Raw genomic sequence first — 10,818 nt, 5'->3', positions numbered from 1 at the left:
CTTCATTTTTGTACATGGCACATAATAAAGCTAATTAAATGTCGCTTATTATTGTTATCATTATTATTGCAAGAGAAAATATTCTGCGTGGTACCTACACACAGTAAGTGTACAGAAAATGCCAATTAGCTGATCCTGGTTCATCCCACGTTAAAGGAAATAAAACATGAAGATAATTCTCATAGGACGCCATTCACTGGAAATGAAACAGTTGGTCAGTGCCATCCTTAAAAAAATTATTTAGTACATGGCATGTGCAAAGTCCTTTTTTGAGTGCTAGGATACAAAGATAAAGCTCCTACCCTCAAGGCCTTTCTGTCTTCTTAAGGAAAAAGGACATAGAGAAACAATATTGACTGTTGGGAACTACACCCCTAAATAACGGCTGAGGAAAACAAGTTTTAAGGACCAGCAGCAGTCACTTTGAGCTAGGGTACAAAGGAATGGCTCATGGAGGAGGTGGACAGTGGAATTTGTCATTTGGACGATGTCCACCATCTAACTTTCTTTTTCCTAATAATACCGCACTCTCCCTCTTGGGAAAACCCACAGTGTACATTCTCTTGGTTGGAGCTACTGTTCTCTGCACACTATGGAAGCAGAGATCCCTTCCACAAACAGGACCAAACAAATGAACATATGATTTAGTCCAGGTAAACTGGATGCTCTATACCAGGCCTTAGAATTCTGAGGGGGATGCAAGTGATAAGAAATACTTGGAGGTCAAGGTCATGGCACCTGCAGTGGATTATTAATGGACTCTTCTTGCTATGAGACACTTGCTATGTCTCTTCCTTCTTGACCTTCCAGAGTTTTCTCTTGGTTCCAACTGCTCCAAACTTATCTTCTAGCCTTCTGTGAGTCCTTCTAATAAATTCTGACCCCTCGTGGGTTTTTTTGTTTTGTTTTTTTGGCAGAGGGCAAGGTAGGGCTTAGGTTAGCCAGTGTTCCTTTTCATTGCTTTGAACCAAGAACTAACTGATAGCAGATAAAACATGCATGACTTTTCAAAGAAAGGTAAAATTAATGAAAGCAGAGAAGAAAGATCATGGTTTGATAGGGAATATGGTGGCTTGGGAACAATTACTAGATTCATTTGGTTAAAACCAGGGGTTGATACAAAGGAATCATGGAAAAACCACTCCCCAGCACATTAGCCTAGAAACCATGGAACTCAGGTTGGCCACCTCCCCCCTGCCAGCTCCACATCTCTCTAGTAGTGTAACAACTGAAATTTGCTTACCCTAGTGTGTTGATTGGCTATTTCCTTCGATCGCCTGTCAGAATGTCTACCCTCATCTGTTCTCAGGCTGTCTTATTCTCTCTTGAACTCTAATCAAGAGAGTTGTTCTTCAACCCATTTCTGCATTGGCTTCATTTTAACTACCTACCCTTCAAATTGTCTTTGATTGCACAGGCCTGCACTCTAGTTCATGCGAACCAGACTAAGCTTCAGACTAAATTGCTCTATTTTAGCATCTACATTTAAGATGACCACTGATGTGTTTTCTCTACCCTTTCACTGGATATATTGATCTAAGTTTAAGGGAAATATATCCTCAGAACAGACACATTCCCACCTGGCTTAAATCCAGCTACTTCCAAGCAGCGAGCATGATGGAGTGACTTGTTTTAAAAAAAAAAAAATTGTTTGGATGAAAAAATCTGGCAGTAGCTTAGTCACAATTGGAATGAGGGAAAACTGAATACAAAGAGACCAGTTGAGAACAAGCATGACATAGGACTTGGACAAGGATGGTAACAGTGGGACTTGGAAGGGAGAAAGGAGATAGAATATTACAAAGGAAAAATAGACAAGACCGAGTAGAGAAGGGATGGAGATAAATCCAACGTAATTTTCTGGTTTGAATCCATGATGAAAATAGAGAAACAAAGAGTGTCTATGATTTTGAGAAACTGTTTTTTATGCTTTCACGGAAGAGAAGAAAGGAAGACTTTCAAGGCACTGGCAATCAACAAGGCAGATCTTAAAGGAAAGTAAAAAAAAAAAAAATGAGTCAGTTTCTTAAAAGTCTTTAGATGTGTTTCCTAAAAGGTCACTGGTGACTATGAAAAAAAACTTCAGGAAAGTGATTGGACTGAATTTAGACCACAAGAAAATAAAGAGTGAATAGGTGGGAAATAGAGGTGCCAAATATAAACTATTTTAGGGAAGTCTGGAAGTGAAAAGAAAGCTGGGGGAAAAAATGAAGCAATGATTCAAGATGTCGAAGGTGAGGAAGGGCGATACCACCCTCGTAACAAAGCTGTAAGGAAACTGCGATGGTCTTTTCTGCTAGTATTACAAGCCAGGATTTTTAACCTTAAAAGTCATTGTATTCTAGAAGGAACTGGCACAGTTTCTTGCTGTTAGCACCTGTTGGCTTAGCAGGTTATGGCATAATAGTTGATTACAGACACTGTTTCAGAAACATAGAAAAAAATGTAATTAAGGCACAAAAAGACTGAGGTACTGACAAGTCTTATTCACACCTTTCTACTCTCTAAATGGACTTGCTTTTGTTTGATGTGAAAGCAAGACACAGAGAAAAGGGTTTTTAATTCAAAGCTACTTGCACTCTCCCTCCCTAGTGTATGTTTAAAACCAATTGCTTTATAAAGTCCAGAGTGCAAGCAAGGACTCAAGTTTCGGAGCAACTACATGGATTTCTGCGTTTGGAAACTTGGTCTTTCCAAGTCATAGAAATGAAAACAAAGCATATGTGAAAAATGACCGTCCTGCTCTTATTTGAGTGTTTGCATACTGTTTCCCATAAAGGAGCAGAAACCCAGTGCCAGACTTGTGCATACTGAGAAAGGTAAAAAAGATAGCATCTCAGGAATGAGACTGGAGAAATGTGACTCATCTCTTTTGTTCCTTGCCAAGCTTACCTTGACATTTACTTCTATAAACACAGTCAGCAAAGACTATGCAAAAAAAATTATCTTCTAAATCTACATCTGGATTTTTTCTCCACTGCCACGTCTTGACCAGGCTAGGAGAATTTCCGCCTCTTCTCTTACATACTAATGCTAATAATTAATTAGCCATGCAGTGTAGCTAGTCGTGTCCTCTACTTCTAACTTCCCCCTTGCCTGCTAGCCTCATTTCAGCTTTGCCATGGCCCTGCGAAACGAACTAAGGACAAATCATTTTTGCCTTCCATTGATTATCAAGCTATGTCACGATGGCCAAGCAAGGGGACACGGGCGCTTAACATTATTTTGGTGTTGGGTGACTGTGCACTTCTTTTGTTTATACATTGGAATGCATCTTTGAACTAAGTTCATAAGGTAGAAGTATATCTGTTTATCAAGCTTAAATGTGATCTCAAATACCTTTTTTTTCTTTTCAGTTATCTACACGACTCGAAGGAAAGGAGTGGTTTTGACAATTGTTTGTTTTAGTCAGCCTAAAAGGATTCAAAGAAGATCGTATGAACCTCAGATGGATTTGGGCTTGAATTCTTTATATTAGCTGAACGATGATTTTGCATTTATCTCTTTCTTAGGTTTCCAAAACCATGTTCCAAAACTAGTACAAATTGTAAGTGTGCGTCATCCCATATATTCTGTGCATTTCTTGCATTCTTACTCCTCAGCAACTCAGGCACACCTCCAGTTACTGGAACTCAAACAAATTTTCCTGTTTAAGATTATTGAAGGATATAAAGATTGGTCGCTAGCCCCGTAAACCCACAGAGAACTTCCCACTATGGATATATACTATCCTATCATCTTCATAACGTCAGCTAAGATCCTTAGCCTAAATGTTGTGTTCCAATATTAGACCATCTACATGATACAAAATGGAACGTGGTTAGTGTCAATTATTCTATTTAGTTGGCCAATTTAGAAAACCAAGCATGATCTTTCAAGCTGCTGCCAAGATTGACTTTTTTTTTTTTTTTTTTTTTTTTACCTGAAGTACTTGAATCAACTTTGTGTTATACAGATTTTCCCCTCTTGGGAGGAATGAGAGATTTTTTTAGGATAATTTCTAAGGATGAGGGAGCTGTTGCAGATATTTAATGTCTATACTTGTACAACATTAGAGTCAGGAGTTTCTCTTCCAGAATATCTTATGGGGGAGCTTAAGGGGCAATAGCCTGACTTAAAGGTAGGCCTAGGAGACTCATCTTAAAGGTTTGAGGTGCCTTTAAAGGTTTTTGTGAGTTGGTTCCTGAGCCAAAGATTTACATACTGGTAGTTTATTGTGGGATATTCCCAAGAACAACACATAGAAAGGAGTAAGAGATGCAAGACAAGTAAGAGATGCAAGACAAGGAGAAGCTGAACTGTGCTACAGTTGCAACAGAGGCCTCAGCCCACCCCATGAAGTTCTCTCAAGTTGGAATGGTCCCTCAGATCCAAACTAAACTGAAGCAAGGAGCTGCACCTTCATGCCCCGCCTGCTTCACACCCCTTCTCACCTTTTCACATCCATCAGCTAGTCATAGGAAATACACTGGCTGCAGCAACGAGATGTAATCTTGGCAGCCAAAAGAATTTTCCTGAGGGAGAGATCAGCTGTGAGCTCCCAGCAGCCAACACTTCTGGCCCATGAAGGAAGGAGAGTCTTGGTGCTGAAGGCAGGATCTGAAGAATACACCACAGCATCCACCCTGGGGGGTGGGGGGGATAGTGAAAATAGTAGGGATGCAAAGGCCAACCTCTTTCCTCGGAGGCGCCAAGTGATCCTTTGTTCTACCACTGCCTAAGGACCCCAGAGTCCAAGGACAAATTTGAGAACATGTAAGATTTTTTAAAGTTTGTGGTTTTACGTTGATGGAAATCTTTGAATAATTCACCTCACGCTGTTTAAATCTAAAATTTCTTTTTTGTAGGAACCATTCAAATGGAAGAACATTTTCATAGAATGAAACTTCAGTTTCTCAAATCACTATTTCTCAAACCAGGATTTTTTTAGAGAGATCCTTAGGGAAGAAGGGCTCTTTAGGATATTTTTTGTAAGGAGGAAATGCCTTATTCACTGTAAACAAGTCTAAGAAATGCTCTTAGCAGGTGTTATAGCAATTCTAGGCTTCATCAGTTACCTATGCACAAAAAACAACAACGACAACAACAACAAAAACTGTGATGTTAAATCACCAAGTGGATTTTCAAATAAAGTGGCTGAAGGAAAGAAGAAAGAATAGAAAGAAGGTCGAGAAATGGCAGTGGTGGGACTATCTGGGCTCAAGAATCAGAGAGACTTGGGATCAAATCTCACATGTGCTGCTACTTACTAACTGGGTGACGTTAGAGAAGTAATTATGTCGTATTGAATCCTTTATGCTCTCATTTGTCAAATGTGCCTACTCACAAGGTTGCTGCGAAGGTCAAAGAAAATAATCCGGCAAGGATTCAGCATCGTGTCTGGCATATTTAGAAACACTGAAGAAATACATATTATAATTTGGCAGTAAATCTCTGCAGTCGCTTTAATATAACTTGTCATAGATCGTTTTTGCATTACCTGAAAAAAGGTGTTAATACGAAGATAATTAGAAATCCTTCACCATAGCTATTCCATCCTATGATTGCCCTAATATGGTGGTGACATAATCAAGTCAAAGACAAAAACAAAAACAAGAACAAAAAAACAAAAATCAAGTCAAAGACAAAAACTTGAAAGAAAAAAAAACCCAGCATTTTCAAGCTTTTTGTTGCTTGGGTGGCAGTAGGGGGGATAAAAAGTCTGAAAAGAGCCTCATTTAATGAGAGCAAAAGATTTGAAGTATTGCTTGTAAGAGAAGACTAAAACTTTTAAAAGGAAAATAAGCAAATAAAAATCAACCACACTAAAAAAAAAAAAAAAAATCAACCACACTCTCTAAACAGAACTGGTGAAAGGTTATATTACATCTACAAAATCACAAGTCAGGCAGTTGTAGACATGAAATAGGCATTCAACAGATATTCCTTGAATTGAAATACATCAGGTGGATAAAGTGAACAAGACCTTGTTTACTAATGTCTTAAAATGGAAAAATATAATGAATCCCTACCATGTACCAAAAATACATATATTAAGGGCTTGAATACATAAAAATAAGACAAAAATCTCCACCTTTACAGAGCTGCTTAGGGATGAGAATGATGTGTCAACAAATCAGCACGATGCAGTGACCCGGGGCATTGGTAGCGTAGGGAAGGGGCCACTAACATTGATGAGAAGGTTCAAGCTTAGGGATTTCAACATTTTCCTGTGATCAATAGCAAGACAACAGAGGCTTATAAGCAAAGGGGAGGCATTATTTGAATTTGTTATTTTGAAAAATGCGCCATTCATTCATTTTTTTTTGTTTTTAAATCATTCATTCATTTTTTAAAACACTTTCATTCATCTGTTATTGCCAGGTACTGTCGAGTGAGCAAAAGAGACAACGTCCCTGTCACTCCAGCTGCAATGCTGGCAGCACGGTGCAGGAAGAGCTGAAGCTAGGTGCATCTGGTGGCCAAGAGACCAGGTAAGAAGCTGCTGCATTTATCCTGTGAAGAAATTATGGAGCGGAAAGAACGGATTCAAGAGATAGTCAGGAGAGAGTCTTGCATTCTTCAGAGAATTCAGAATCACATTTCATTTGCCTTAGAAAGATGTGTCCTTGATGCCTTATGATCCTAATTCTAAAATCCTGGATTCTGTGGCTGTCAGCTGGGTCCAAAGGTCAATCCCTTCATGCTATTTCCTCTCTTCTTCCCACTGTCTTTTCTGGAGCATAAACAATCATGCTCCTCACATTCCCATCAGATAGGAAATTGTGATTCCAGGGAAATGGGCCAGAATTAGCCAGCTTCCTCCTCCTAAGCAGGCCTCTTCTCGGTAAATAAATTCTATTTACTTTGAAACCAGAAGCCTTGTTTAATATCCAGTATCAATATCAAAAGGCAATCTTGTTCCTTGTCTTAAAATGACTGAAAAAACAGATCTAAGATTAAACACTTCTTAAGAGTTTTAGGACCTTTCTCAGTCAGATTCTGCTTGATAAAAATGACTTCTCCAGGGTACTATTTTTAGCCTTTGTCTTTTTCCTACCAAAATATGTTCTTACGAGTACAAAATGTCAGCTTATATGCAATCAGAGTCATTTCTCCCCAATTTTGTTATTAGTAAAAAGAACTCCACCCAAACAAAATAAATGATATCTGAGTTTTTTGAAATGTCAATTAAACAATATTTCCTATTACTCTAAAAGGCTATTGTACAGATTTACTGATTGAGCTACTGTTCACCATATTTTGTAAATGTAGTTGAATTTAGAGATTGCTTATTATTAAGCATTTTTGGCACATGAGATTCAATATCTTCTTCACCTTCCTAAGCCCCAGGAAGACCCTCACCAGGTCTTGCCAGTTTGCCCAAATCAGCAGATAACATAGTTAACTCTCTGCAAAATTGGTTGCATCAATCTGTCTCACTCATGCTTCATAGCAGCTGGGAAAGACATTTCTACAAATTTGTATGGTCAAGGAGCTCAGGCTAAGAGTGCAGAGTATGTGAATCTTCGCAGCATAATTACCTCTAATGTCCTTCATATGAGCTTGTCATGTTCACTTCTTCCCTGCCTTGGGCTAAGCTCTGAAACTAGACAGCAACTCAGAGGTTCCTGTGGTTCCAATAATAGAGCAAGCACATGTCCCCACCCCCTAACACACACACACACACTCCCCTCTTTAAAGGAAGGTTAAAAATAGCCCAAAAAAGAAGTGACCAGTACCAGCGCAAGAGATTGGCTAGTAGCAGTGATGAAAACAACAGGCTTGAGGGTGCTGCCCAGGCTTCCTGAACGGGGTCATTTAAAAGATGAACTTGGAGGGATGGGGGAGGGGGAGGTTTTGAAAAACAGCGATAGTAGAAAAGGCATGTACGATTGAGGGAAATATGAACAAAGAATGAAATCAAGAAAGCACAGTGTGTCTAAGAAAACCTGTGAGATCCAATTTGGCCGTAATTGGGTATATGGGTACCAGTAAAACACAACCAGGTAGATAAGGTAGGCTTATTAATTTGTAAGTTGTTCTAGGTCCTATGGAAAAAAGAATAGATTTAATACGATGGGCTCTTGGCAGCTGTTGATGTTATAAACAAGAAAAATCTTTATCGGATGCTTAAGGAAGATTATTCTGGTAATCAGTTTTTAGAGTGAACAAGAGAAAGAAGAGGCAAAGAGTAGGGGAAACATCAGGAGGTTATTTCAAGCAAAATGTACTCAAAGCCTAAGTTAAAGTGATGGCATCAGGAATAGAAATAACAACAGATTCAAGAGCCATAGTGGAGTTAGGTTCTACGTAACGAGGCTTCTTACTGTGATTGCACAGTAAGAAGAAGTAGGAGTCATAGATAACTCCAAGGTCTCAACTCCAAATTAACTGAATAATTCAAATGTCATTAACGGAAAAAGCAAAGAAAAAGTATTTATTTTGGAGAAGAATGATGAGGTTTTTTAAAAAGATTTTATTTATTTATTCATGACAGAAACACAGAGAGAGAGAGAGAGAGAGAAGAGCAGAAACACAGACAGAGGGAGAAGCAGGCTCCTCGAAGGGAGCCTGACTTGGAACTCGATCCTGGGTCTCCAGGATCACACTCCGGGCTGAAGGTGGTGCTAAACCGCTGGGCCACTGGGGCTGCCCAATGAGTTCCATTTTTTATATGTTTATAGATGGTAATCAAGATGGTAACTAAGATTCAGAAGCAAAATGATCATGTCAGATACCCCCTAAGTGCCACCCTAAATATTCTCAGCCTCATTGGTCTCTGCGTTTCTTCTTGTCCAATCGATGCACCTGAGACTTCACTTTGATGACCAGCTCTTTGTGGTCTCCAGTAGGTTTGCTTAATAGCAGCGGACCATTCATGCCAATGAATACACTTTTCATCTTCAATCCCAGGGCTTCCCTGTTACTATTGACATGTGAGACCCTGCCTTGCTTGTTCAGGATACATACAAACAGAACACAGGGAAGCTAACACTGTATGAAACAACTCTTTAAATAAATAAATAAATAAACAAACAAACAAACAAACAAACAACTTTTTGAGTAATGAGAAATAAAAGCTGATGGGTGAGTACCATCCAGAGATACAGGAATTTAGTATGGCCTGTTAGAAGGAAGCCCTTCAAGAGTGAATAATCAGTTATATTTGATAACAGCTGATACCAAAGCTAACTCAGAATATAACCTCCTTTGGCTCTAGCTCTTTCTCTGCCTCATTCTCCTTTTCACTCACCCAGCTTCCATATTCCCTAATAAAAAGTTTCATGTAAGTTTTTGCCTGAGGAATCTAGTCTATGAGAATAGCTAAAGCCTTAACAAAGAGTGATGGGTTATTTATCTTATAAACATTTGGTCACTGAGATGGATGTGCTGGTCATCAGTGGTATTCCAGTTACCTTTCTTGGCTTGTGGTAGATTTGCACTTTTCTCATACTTGAAATCAAATGTGACCAGTCAGCTGTTTCTCTGGCCAATAATGAAACACAAATTGAAAGGATTCTCAACTCCAGCTTTAAACAATTGAAAATACAGTGTGCAGTTTTCTGTGTCCCCATAAAATAATGAAGTCTTCTTAAATTGAAATTTGTCTAAATATCCTTTTAAAAATCATACAGATCAACAAAGATATTAAATAAAACCTCTTAAAATGCATGTTTACAGCATAACTCAGGGCAAAAAGTTGAAATATTCTGAACTGAAAGTTGCATGAAAAAGCAAATGAATAAATATGTTAATGTTTGGGGAACCAGAGTTCTCACTGAGGGAGAAGGAAGATGCACATATGGAATGGAAGAAATTAAGGAAGAACCTATGTTGCTTGATTTGAAATAGAGGTGTGAACACTTTTTTTAAATTTTAATACGTATCTAGTTCTGACCTCTGCAAGGGCCTAGAAGCAACAACAGCATAGTAGCAATGAAAACACTTAGTGCTAGATTTCTAGATTTTTGTTTCTAAACACCATTCCACACTCAATGTCCTTAATGAAATTAATGAATCCGGATCTGGGACAGGGAAAATCCAAAATGAGCCTGCATCATTTTATTATGTCATTAAGCAGAGAGGGGTGTTTAAAAACTAATAGAGACTAGTCAGAAGGATGCAAGAGCCATTTTAAGGCCAAATTTGGGGTAATTTCAGCATAAAAAAAATGATAGTGAATTATTTGAAAAAAAAAAAAAAGAATCTATATGTCCAAAGTAATACTAAAGAAAAGAAGGTGCAAGAGAATTTCTTTATAGGAGAATGCCAGCTAATAAATGTAGGATGAATGTTCAAATTTGAAAACCAACTTTGTGTGACCATCAATAAATGATTTCAGCAAAAATCATGAAGGGATGCTAAAACCATTGGGTGAAAGTTTGTTGAGATACAAGATATTGACATATTCTCATAGTATCGCACATAGATGGCTATGGATTACAAAAAGAAAAAGATTAGCACTGAGAAAATCTGCCAAATGCCACTTGAGCCAAGTTATTAAATTTCACATCTCCAATTATGGGACAAATTGACAATATGTGTGCATCTTGATATGATTCACAATACTTAGAGTAATTTGGGTTAAGAAAACTGTATATAACCCCACCCACTTGCCACTACAAAAGGAACAATTACTCAGAATTATACAGAATAAAAAATCAGAATTACTGTAAAGCTCAAATGATATAATGTATCTGAAAGTCTGTGTGCCAAAAATCAAATCTTATTCTAAAGCCAATTCACTGAAAGTCGATTAGCTAAATGACTAAATTAAAAAGTCCATTTGCCAACTCCCCAATATTAGCAATTTACAAAAGTCTTGTTTCTTTTAAC

Source organism: Canis lupus, chromosome 13 (assembly GCF_048164855.1).
Source record: "Canis lupus baileyi chromosome 13, mCanLup2.hap1, whole genome shotgun sequence".
Taxonomy (NCBI): Eukaryota; Metazoa; Chordata; class Mammalia; order Carnivora; family Canidae; genus Canis; species Canis lupus.
The sequence above is the reverse complement of the archived record's forward strand: the minus strand, read 5'-3'. Positions refer to the sequence as shown.